This window comes from Scyliorhinus torazame, chromosome 4, assembly GCF_047496885.1.
Source record: "Scyliorhinus torazame isolate Kashiwa2021f chromosome 4, sScyTor2.1, whole genome shotgun sequence".
Lineage (NCBI taxonomy): Eukaryota > Metazoa > Chordata > Chondrichthyes > Carcharhiniformes > Scyliorhinidae > Scyliorhinus > Scyliorhinus torazame.
This window is the reverse complement of record NC_092710.1, coordinates 80532117-80544018: the sequence shown is the minus strand read 5'-3', so window position 1 is coordinate 80544018 and position 11902 is coordinate 80532117. Positions and strand designations below refer to the sequence as shown.

The 11902-nt window shown below is 46.7% G+C and overlaps 1 long non-coding RNA gene across 1 annotated transcript; it reads right to left on the bottom strand.

The window, feature by feature from the left end:
* Positions 1-941: 941 nt before the first annotated feature.
* LOC140410326 (uncharacterized) lies at positions 942-11815 on the bottom strand. Its single transcript, XR_011940615.1, has 2 exons — positions 11470-11815; positions 942-3119 (listed from the first exon to the last, which is right to left on the bottom strand). It is a non-coding gene; the product is annotated as an uncharacterized lncRNA (long non-coding RNA).
* Positions 11816-11902: the final 87 nt, after the last annotated feature.

The window sequence follows — 11902 nt, the reverse complement described above, 5'->3', positions numbered from 1 at the left end:
AATTCCTTCCAGGAAACACTCATCTCTTTTAAGTTATCAAGTAATCTTAAAACAGCTTTTAAAATGCAGATTGAGACATGAAAGTAAAACCAACTCCCAGAGCCACAGCCCAGCTCCACCCACACAATGACATCACTGAAGCCATGTGATAAGACAAAAACATTTCTTAAAGGGGCACCCCCTATGACAAGCCGGTCCAGAAGTGACAAAACGAGCCCAGGAACCGCACGTCCTCCAGCAGCAGGTTGTTAAAATGCCAGTACGCGGACCGCGACTGAGCGCGAGACAGGGCGAGCCCCGCCCACACCAGACGGTGGTCCGAGCACGGCACCTGCTGCACAGAGGCCGTCGGGACACGGGGCACGTACGTCCTTGAAATGTAGAGGCGGTCGATTCTGGGCGCTCCGACCCCAGGCCTCACAAATGTGAAGAAGCTGGAGTCAGGATGGAGAGTCTGCCAGGCGTCCACCAAGTCAAAGAACCCGACCAGGTTCCTTAACGTCACCCCCGCACGAGAGCTGCACTGGGTACCAAGGCGGTCCTTTGTCCCGAGGGTGCAACTAAAATCCCCCCCCCTCCAGGACGATGCACTCGCCCGCGGCGATGGTGCCAAGATGAGTGGACACTTGCTCGAAGTCGTCTGCTGGCCAGCCTGGGGAGCGTCGACATTCACAAAGTGACCCCCTCGCGGACTGTCAGGTGCAGCAACCTGCCTGGCACTGGCTCCTTGACCCCCAAGATCTCTGCATGAAAACGTGGCGCCAACAAGATAGCTACCCCGCCTAAACGTGAGGTTAGGAGACTCATGTAGACCCCTCCCCCCCCATTGCCGCTCCAGGAGCCATGGGGCGACGTCTCCCGGAGCGGTGTGGGTTCTGTCGTGGTTCCCCAGGACGACAATTCGTTCACACCGATTAAAACAGAGAGTCTGAGCAGCAATCTTCCAAGCAGTAGACTTTATTCACCTAGCACAAGAGAATAAAATCGGGATGTCCGGAACAATCCGATGAGCCCTCAGGCTTACAGTCTTTTTATGTACATTTCAGCTCCGTATCTCAAGATTCTTATCTTTCTTATCTTACTTTACAGCCGGACCTTGCTTTGGCCACCATTGTTTTTAGTTGACTTTTATCTGTCTTATTCAAGATTGGTCGCTTCCTTTTTCCTCTCTTTGTCTCTTAAACCATGGTGGTTATAACTCTTGCCCTTATCTACACTTCTCTACTTGTGCAACAATCGTGGTTTAGCTGACTTAGGCCGAATGTGTGGAAACACCTGCTCACTTTATTCTCTCTTTTTTATTATGGTCAACTACTAAAGTGAGCCACTGAGCAGTATTCATTGTTCCCCCAAGTGACTATTGTTTGCCTTCGTTAATTAGTGACTGCTATACTACTTTTCTGGGTCCTCTGCTTTGATCATATCAACTATACTTGATTACATTAGGTCATCTATTCTATGTTTGATTACGTTAGGTCACACGAGGTTACTCTAAATTACATTAGGTTACATAGGTTACATACCCATTTCACTACTCACCTAAATCTGCTTTATCATTTCACTAAAACCTATGATTCTGAATTCCATACCTAGCTCATACAATATCCAGTACAAATTCCCAACATGTCCCCCCTTTGAGGCTATTTCCTAGCCTCATCTCAATTACCAAGCTCAAATAACCCCCTCGCTTGATCCCATTCGCATTTTTATTTTAATCACTCTTTGCAGGCAATGTGGAGGAGCCGAATACTTTGGTCAGGGATCAATGCCCCTATTCTAACTTTATCATAATGTGTCTATCCAGGTTCTGATTCTTGGGTTGCTCCCCCAGATTGCCTGCTCCTGACAGTCATCAGCCAAAAACCTTCCCACCCTTGTCGAGGGAAGGGAAAAAGACTGATTCCTGTGTACAGACTAAGTTCTCTTGGTCCCGCGGATTTCAGCAAGGTGCTTATCGTTGTCACCAGACGATCTTCCACTATCGTAGTTAGTTTACAGAGTGACGAGTTTCAACTTCGACCAAGGTCATGGTAAATTCGCTCAGCGGGGGCGGCTCAAAGTTTCCCCATTCCTCTGTTTTTCCTTTTGAGCGAGAATTGCGTATCACCCGAGTCACCATCTGCCGTGCTGCCACCCTGGTAAGGAAGGATCTCAGGACGGGTAGAAAGCAACAAAATATTAATCCCAGAATGATTATTGATGTGATTGCTACAGCTCCAGCCTTGACAAACCATGCCCCCCAACTTCCGAACATTCTATCCAGCCAACTCCGTGCCCCCTGTCCAAACCCAGCATTTTCTTTCATTTCTTTCGCAAGATTCTTTAACTTATTCATGGCTTGTGTAAATGACCCCTCTGGACTAGTGTTATTAGGGATAAATGTGCAACACTGATCCCCAAACATAACAGCTACTTGGGTGCGTGGTCTTTCTGCCGCACATATCACACAGTCTTTCCCATCACTGTTTTTCTTACCAGTATACTCAGCCCATTTCCACCAGATGTTTTTCTGTGCTTTCTCCCACATATTATCTGTGCTCACTGACCGTCTACGTCTTGCTTGTCTTAATACTCCACCTTCCTGATTCTGCACCCTTATGTCCTCTGCATCCCACTTTCCTTTGTTACGGGTCAATGAAGTCCTCAAAGGAAATAGTTTCCAAGTCCCAGGTGGGGAACGAGGCCCCCTCCCTGTTCTCACCTCCCCCGGCACCTTGACTAACAGGCCCAGGCTGGGCATTTGTATCATCAGCCAGCTCATGCACAGAATTACTTTCATCATCCTCTACTCTTTCTGTTCTACTTTGGCTCTGTTCCTCCTCCCCACGATTCTCCCCGTGTAGTTCTATCTCTTCCTCGCTGCTACTTCTATCCGCACTGCCACTGTCTTCAATCTCCCTTCTCTCCCCTACCCCTGTTATCGTTCTGGTACAATGGTTCAAGTGATACCACAGTGTACTGCCTTCCACTTGCAACGCCGTGGGAGACACTTTGGTGACTTCAAACGGTCCTTCTCGTCTCGGTTCGTTCCAACGTCTCCGGAACTTCCTGATGTATACTTGATCTCCAAGTTTGATCTGGTGTTCCGTTGCAGGGCTCTCCTCCTCCTTGGCCTTTTCCTGTTCAAATATAGTTTTATGTATAATAGTTAATTGTCGTACATACTCCCTTGCGTCCTGATCTAAACATTCCAGCGCGGGGCCCCCTGCTCCCCTGATCTTTGGCACCGGCATTACTCTTCCTGTCATCATTTCATGTGGGCTCAAATGTGTGATTCTGTTTTCCTGACTCCTGTATTGCATTAGAGCCAATGGCAGAGCATCCATCCAGTTTTTCCCTGTCTCGCTGCAAATTTTGCTTATTTTAGCCTTAAGGGTCCCGTTTGCTCTCTCCACCATTCCTTGGGATTGAGGATGATACACACATCCAAACTTCTGCTTTATTCGGAGCGCTGAGAGCGTCTCTCTCAGTGCCCTTCCTATAAAAGCAGATCCATTATCTGAACTTAATTGCATGGGTATGCCAAATCTTGGGATAATTTCTTTTGACAGGAAGTTAATCACCGTTCCAGATCCTTGATCTTTGGATGGTGTTGCTTCTATCCATCTGCTGAATCTATCAATAATCACTAGCATGTATCTTTTCCCCCTCACCACCTTTCCCATATCCACATAGTCCATGCATAGATGTTTAAATGGTCCTTCGGGAATGGGTATATGCCCTATTGGGGCAGTAATGCCCTTCCTGATATTATTCTGAGCACACACCTCACACTGACTTAGTATGTAGTCAATTGAATTTTGCAGGTATGGTGACCAGAATCCTTCTTTCTTGATCTTTCTAGCCACCTCTCCTCTGGCACAGTGGTCCACTCCATGTGCTTCGCTGATTAGTATGGTTAGTAATGATGTGGGTGCTATGACTAATCCCTCCCCATTTCTCCATATTTTGTCATGTTGTCCCTGTATTGCTCCTCTATCTTTCCACATTGTCTTTTCAGCTACAGGGGCTTCCTCCTGTAACTGTGCCACATCGTCTAATGTGATTTGAGGTTCGATATTCCCCACACCTGGCCCTGGGTGTGGCCTTGCTATTGCTACTGGGGCTATCGTAGCCTCAATGCATCCTGACGCTTCTTTAGCTGCCTTGTCGGCTTTGGTGTTTCCCTGTGTGATGCTATCCGTTCCCTTTTTATGCGCCTGACACTTAATTATGGCTAATTCCCTTGGACCCATCATGGCCCTTATTAAAGCCCTGATTTGACCTTCGTGGTGTATTGGTCCTCCTCCACTTTTCATAAATCCCCTTTGCTTCCATATTGCCCCAAACAGGTGACAGACCCCGTGGGCATAGGCCGAATCAGTATAAATTTCCACCGCTTCCCCGTTTGCTAACTCACATGCTCTGGTCAGTGCTTCAAGCTCCGCTAACTGGGCTGAGCATGGCTGCTCACATTCTTTTGCCTCTATTACCTCAAATGATTCCCCTCTCTGTTCAACTACTGCATAGCCAGCATGATTTCCCCTATGATCCCTATAACACGAACCATCAACGTACAACGTCCTCTTCTCTTCTGTGCTTAATCTATCTGCCTTCAAGTCTTTCCTCAGTTTCATAAACACTCTTGTCTCTTTTACACACTCATGCTCCTCTCCCTCATGTGGTAATGGCATATAGTCAGCTGGGTTGGCCCTATTACACTTCACTATCGTAATGTCCGGGAATGTGGTCAGCATTTGAAAATGATGAATTCTAGCCGGCGTCAGAACAAACTTCCCTTTTTCAATCAATTCAGCTACCTTATGGTACACATGTATGTTTATCGGATATCCCATTGTGACTGTAGCTGCCTTTTCGTACGCCCACCAAGCTGCTGCCAGGCCTTGATAGCACGGAGGATATCCCATTGCTACGTCGTCTAGCTTGGTACTGTAATATGCTACAGCCTGCCTTCGTCTACCCTTGCAATTTTCCTGCGTTAATACTGCTGTAGCAAATCCGGCTTCTCTGTTACTCACAAATAAGTCAAAGGGTTTGTCATAGGTCGGTAAAGCCAATGCTGGTGCCTGTGCCATCTCTTTCTTTATATTCTCAAATGCGTCTGAAGCATCTTTATCCCATCTTAGTTTGGTTCTTAATTCTTCGCACCCTGCCTCCTTCATTACCTTTCGTAGTGCCTGCGTTTTTTCCGCATAGCTTTCCACCCATTCTGAACTGAATCCTGTCATTCCCAAAAATGTCATCATTTGTCCCACCGTCTGTGGTTTCGGAACTTTTAGTACAGCTTCTATCTGCTGAAAAGCTATCCCTTTCTGCCCTGCTGATATTTCTCTCCCCAAGTACTCTACTTTTTTCTGGCACAGCTGCAGCTTTTTCCTGGATACTTTATGGCCCCCTTCTGCTAGTCTTTCCAATAGTTTTAAACTATCCTTCCTGCATTGTTCTTGTGTTTCTGTGCATAATAATAATAAATCATCCACATATTGTATCAGTGTTCCTTCCAACTGCACTCCTTTTAAATCTGCTCTCAACACCTGATTGAATACATGTGGGGAGTGTTTAAATCCTTGGGGCATCCTATTGTATGTGTATTGTTTCCCCTCGAACGTAAATGCAAAGAGATACTGACTTTCTTGAGCTAACGGCACACTAAAAAATGCCGAACATAGGTCTATCACAGTAAACCATCTACTTTCAGGTGGTATATTTGTCAACAAGGTGTAAGGGTTTGGAACCTCTACTGGCATATCTTCCACTACCTCATTAATTGCTCTGAGGTCATGCACCAATCTCCATTTTTCTCCGTCCGCCTTCTTTACCGGTAGCAGCGGTGTATTACACCTGCTCCGGGTTTCTTTTAATACCCCTGCTTCTATCAATCCCTTAATCGTCTCTCTAATTCCTTCAATTGCTTCTGTCTTGATTGGGTATTGCGGCCTATAAGGCCCCTGGCGTCCTGTCTTTAATCTGACTTCAACTGGATTAGCGGTTTTGACCCTCCCTACATCCGTGTCCCGTCTGGACCACAACTCCTGCGGGAGGGAGTTCAAATCCTGCTCTAAACTCTCTCTCCACTCCAGTTCCTGTTTCTCAATTTGCACTCCTATTGTTATTTGCTTTGGTTTCCCAAGCATCTTAACATCCAAAATTATTTTCATCATTTGTCCATCGCTGGACGTCCAAATATCTACATTGTCTGTCTGGACAAATTCTAAGTCTTGTGCTCTCAACACCATTGGTCCTAGGTCTTTTGATCTATATCCCGGATTCACTTTCAATGTGACATGTGGCTCCGCTCCAGATACAGAGAACCATTTGTCAACCCATTCATTCCTAACGATTGTGAGGGCCGCTCCCTCTAGTCCGATTAAAATACTTCTTGACTTTATTTCCTGTTCTCGTCCCGCCTCCCTTTCCCATTTCTCCTGTACCTCAGGTTCCTGTTTTTCATCAAATATCATGGTACTGTGTAATTCTGTTCTTGGCCATTTGGCTTGTGGTATCCAGGCGTCTATAAGTTTTCCCCAAACTTCCCATATCTGTTTTTTAACTTGTTCCTCTATATCTCCCAACCAATATACATTAACCCTTTCTTTTCCTGGTATTTCAAGTGGATACATTCCCATCAAATCAATTCCTTGTTCAGTGCATTCTAATTTCAGTCCTAGACCTAGGATTGCATCCCTTCCCAATAGATTTAAAGGAGTTTTATCACATACTAAAATAGGTACATGGGTAGTCTTATTTCCAATGGTAACAGGCACCGGCGTCGTCATTCGAGCTAATGTTACTTTCCCCGAGAACCCCACAGTTTTTACAAACTGGTTTGACAATGGTAAGTGATCCGCATATTTCGTTTGTATGCACGTACATGTGGCGCCGGTGTCTATCATCATGGGGACCTCGATCCCTCCTACTCTAACGTTAACTATAGGTTCCTGCTCTGCGGTTTCTGTTATTTGTACGTACTGTCCTACCATTTTGGGGTTCTCTGGGCCTCCCTATGGGGAACTCTGATGGTTTACCGGCCCTTGAAACATCGGGATGCTGTTCGGCGACACTTGGATCAGTTGCTGGCCTGTCTGCTGCTGGTTTTCTCCCTGCCTGTGGGAATTCCGCGGGCAATTCCTTTTTATGTGCCCTGCCTCCCCGCACCCCCAACACACACCTGGAGGGCCAGGCAATGGTCCCTGTCTCGGAGTCTGATGATTAACCTGTCCCTGTCCTCTCTGATTCTGATAGGGTGGCCTACCACCTCCCTGTCCTTTCCCATTTCTATTCCAGTCAGTCTGACTTTGCAGGGCGTATGTGTTTTGATAATTTAGGCCATAGGCTTCTGGGTTCATGGACAGTGGGAAGGCAGAAATGTTATAGGTTATGATGGGCCGGCCTCCATCTCCGCTCCCCCCTAATATTGGTGCAGGTATTTCCTCTGACTTTTGCTCCACCATCATCGGTGCTATTTTTCTGGGTGCGAGATCCTCTTTTGCCTTTATTTTATCCTTGCTTTTGATCTCCTCCAATTGTGCCTGAAGGAGTTTACGTTGTATCTCCTTCAGCTGTTTGTCTGCATTCTTTTCATCTTTGCGATGTCTTTCTACTGCATGGGCAACATAATCCACAAACTCTCGGTAGCTTTTTGAGTCCAAGCCCACTACTTCAAAGAACAAACAAAGAACAAAGAACAAAGAAATGTACAGCACAGGAACAGGCCCTTCGGCCCTCCAAGCCCGTGCCGACCATACTGCCCGACTAAACTACAATCTTCTACACTTCCTGGGTCCGTATCCTTCTATTCCCATCCTATTCATATATTTGTCAAGATGCCCCTTAAATGTCCCTATCGTCCCTGCCTCCACTACCTCCTCCGGTAGTGAGTTCCAGGCACCCACTACCCTCTGCGTAAAAAACTTGCCTCGTACATCTACTCTAAACTTTGCCCCTCTCACCTTAAACCTATGCCCCCTAGTAATTGACCCCTCTACCCTGGGGAAAAGCCTCTGACTATCCAGTCTTGTCTTAGCTGAGACTGGCAAGCCCTCTAGGATTGCAGCCCGGAACATGGAGTTGGTCAGCGGGTCTATTAGAATGTCCCTTTCCGTGTCCCTTCTCCATCTTTTTAACTGCTTTTCCACATACACAGCTGCATTCTCCTCCTCACCCAATGGCTCTCCCCTTAGGGTTTTTACATCCATTCGGTTGGGGTATATATCCCGCAGTGCCTGCCAGATGTCGTGGCGATACGGGTCCATGAGTGTCCCATCTACCTCTGGGTCATAAGCTGCGGTCGGGATGCCAGCACGTCTCATTACTTCCGCCATTTGGTCCATTCCTAGCACCTTTGTCAGGAGAGCTTTGATGTCGCCCAGTGCCATCCTTTTTCCCACCATTCCTGCCTCCAACTGTCCAATCCACCTTCCAGCTCCATCCAAAATACTGGGTAATTCATTAATTAAACAAGGCAAATCCAGACCTGACCAAGGGATATACTGCAGTCTGCCACCCTTCAGAATCACCGGGAGCATCCTTTTCTCTCTCCTATCCTCAGCTGGAAACTTCACAGGTTTGTGTTTTTTTCCGCGTTGATTTTCTTTGTTCCCCTAACACTGATTGTCCCCCTTCGTCTTCACTACTTTCTTCTGTCTCTCCTTCCATCTTTCCCTCTATTCTATTTTTCTCTGGGTGCTTCCACATCCATGGTTTCCCCAATCTTCGTCTGTCTGCCCCTTTGTGCACTTCCCAGCATATTTCCTCTCTTTCTTTTTCCTCTCTGTTCACTCCGACTCTCTTTCCTTCTATTTTTCCCTGTGATGTCTCACTTCCACACTCGGAGAGATCATCTTCTGTTCTCCACTCACATTCTTTTCTAACATTCTTTCCTTTCCCTTCTCGTTCCTTATCCACTTTCATTACCGTCTTTGCCCATTTCAAAAGTTCTACCACATTTACTTCTTCCTCCAACTCCTTTCTTCTTTGACTCAGCCCATCCAAATCCTCTTCTGTTTTCCTAGCCGCTTCTTCTATACCTTGTTTCTTTTCTCTCTCCCTTTGTGCCCATTCCTCCTTCGTCATCTGTTCTATGTTATATTCTCCCTCAAAATTCATTGTGCCTGATATAACTGGGTACAGTCCCGTGGAGCTCTGTTCCCCTAAGTATGGGGGCGGGGCTACGTTTGGATCTTCCAATTCTGCTTTTTCCTGAAGTTGCACTGGCATCTGCCTCCTACCTCCCCTCCATACCCTTCTTCTCTCTTTCCCCTCTCGTTCGAATAGTGCTAGTATCTCTAACTCCTTTTCTCGCTTCTCCCTTCTTTTGCTCGACCTATCCTTAATTTTATAGTTCTTTATCATTCCCTTCTGGTCCCCACACCTCTCTATGTCCCATGTGCCTTCCTCCGGCCACTGTGTATTGGTCTTACTTGTTCTTTTGGCCCATTTTTTAGAGACGTGTTCTATATCTCCCCTGAGGGCTGGGAACTTATCCCCTAGTATCTCCACTGGTGTTTTATCTTTGTGTGCCATTACTCGTCTTTTCGGACTACTGTCACAATTTTTATCACTTAATCTGTCAGAGTTAGGTATCACAGTGATTATTACTCGCTGTATTATTTTCCCGTGCTCAGTCCCCTGTTCACCTTTCTTTTGGGTTTCCCTTGCCAATATCTGTAACTCTAACCGGGGTCCCGATATCCACTTCCCCGTAGTCCCCTGTCCCGGCACTATCTTCCTCTCCCGGGCTATAGGGTAGTAGGTTTTCACTTGCTCGTCTATGTGTACAGAAACCCTGTATCGGTCAGATTCCTTTATTAATTTCTCTAGAGTTTCCAATTTTATTTCGTCTATCCAATTCCTATCGGCTATTCCTTCCCAGTTTACATACGGCCACTCATTCTTTATCTCCTCTAAGTTAGTTATATGTGTAATCTTTTTCCAATCCAGTGTTGCTTCCGTTTTTGTTATTATCCTTTTTAATCCCCTGACTTTTCTTCTCAACCGGTTGTACCAATCTCGCCACTAGGCGGTTTTGTCAGTGTAATTTTTCCAAGTTGTTAGTTATTACCCTACCTGTGTTCCGACTCTCCCTCTTATTTCTGTCCTCCACGCCGCTACCTCAGATCAGTTTGTTCAAATTGGTCTTTTACTTCCTCTATTCTAGCTGCTAATCCCCTTCTCTGGGTTAGATTCCACTCCTGTGCTTTTGACTACCGTATTAGGTCAGAGAGCGATCTCTCACTGATCTCTCTCCCTCTCGGTTGACGTCCCTTACCCGAGGCCCTGGGTAGGTTTGGACTGGCAGATTTTCCCACACTTACTCTCTTCTGGGCAAGTCGTAACCTGAAAAACCCGCTCCAAACCGCTTGACTTAACCTAATTGCATTACTTTAGCGTTCGGCCTTTTTCCCGTCTCACTTTTTACCCATTCACAGACAATACAGTATTCTCAGCGCGCTTTTGCATGCAAAGCTCTACTCTTCAGATCAGACTCAGTCTCTCAAAATATTTTACACAATTTAGTTTTACCTATGCAGGATATCTTTTGGGTTGGGGAGATCCAGGACCAGTAGAGAGCCGGGTGCGCCGAGCCTCGAGATCCCTTTTCCGACAGCAAGGATTTACATGCAATACAAATCTGCTCACCTTGCTGTCAGAATGCCGGCTTTGGGATGTCCAGCCCCGGTCGGACCTCCGCCTCCGCCACTCCTTCCAGATGCTTTTCTGGGCGATCTCTCACCAACCCTGCTCGCAGCGCCAATTTTGTCGTGGTTCCCCAGGACGACAATTCGTTCACACCGATTAAAACAGAGAGTCTGAGCAGCGATCTTCCAAGCAGTAGACTTTATTCACCTAGCACAAGAGAATAAAATCGGGATGTCCGGAACAATCCGATGAGCCCTCAGGCTTACAGTCTTTTTATGTACATTTCAGCTCCGTATCTCAAGATTCTTATCTTTCTTATCTTACTTTACAGCCGGACCTTGCTTTGGCCACCATTGTTTTTAGTTGACTTTTATCTGTCTTATTCAAGATTGGTCGCTTCCTTTTTCCTCTCTTTGTCTCTTAAACCATGGTGGTTATAACTCTTGCCCTTATCTACACTTCTCTACTTGTGCAACAATCGTGGTTTAGCTGACTTAGGCCGAATGTGTGGAAACACCTGCTCACTTTATTCTCTCTTTTTTATTATGGTCAACTACTAAAGTGAGCCACTGAGCAGTATTCATTGTTCCCCCAAGTGACTATTGTTTGCCTTCGTTAATGAGTGACTGCTATACTACTTTTCTGGGTCCTCTGCTTTGATCATATCAACTATACTTGATTACATTAGGTCATCTATTCTATGTTTGATTACGTTAGGTCACACGAGGTTACTCTAAATTACATTAGGTTACCTAGGTTACATACCCATTTCACTACTCACCTAAATCTGCTTTATCATTTCACTAAAACCTATGATTCTGAATTCCATACCTAGCTCATACAATATCCAGTACAAATTCCCAACAGTTCCTTGCAGGAAGCACGCCGCATACTCGCCGTCCCGGAGGACGGAGAAGTTGTGGAGCCCGCGGAGCGCGTCGCTGCCGCCGCTGATGTTGAGGCCGGCGATGGTCTGGCGGGAAACACTCCCGCCAGCGCTGCTCACAACCGTCCGCGTGAAGGTGAGGTTTGCGGGCTGTCGTCGAATGGGACGGCGAGTCTGGAATGATTGACAGCGGCAAGCGGCCCAATGGGCGTGCGGGAAATGGCTGGGGCACGTGGGCCCAACATTGTGACGCACGCAGGGTTTGTCATCCAATCACAAGCCCGTCGGGATCGGGTACTGGGCGTGGCGCAATCTCTAATGAGTGAGCTGACCTGGCTAATGGACGGCCGGTCTGTCGAAGGAGGATGGGGCTTGGCT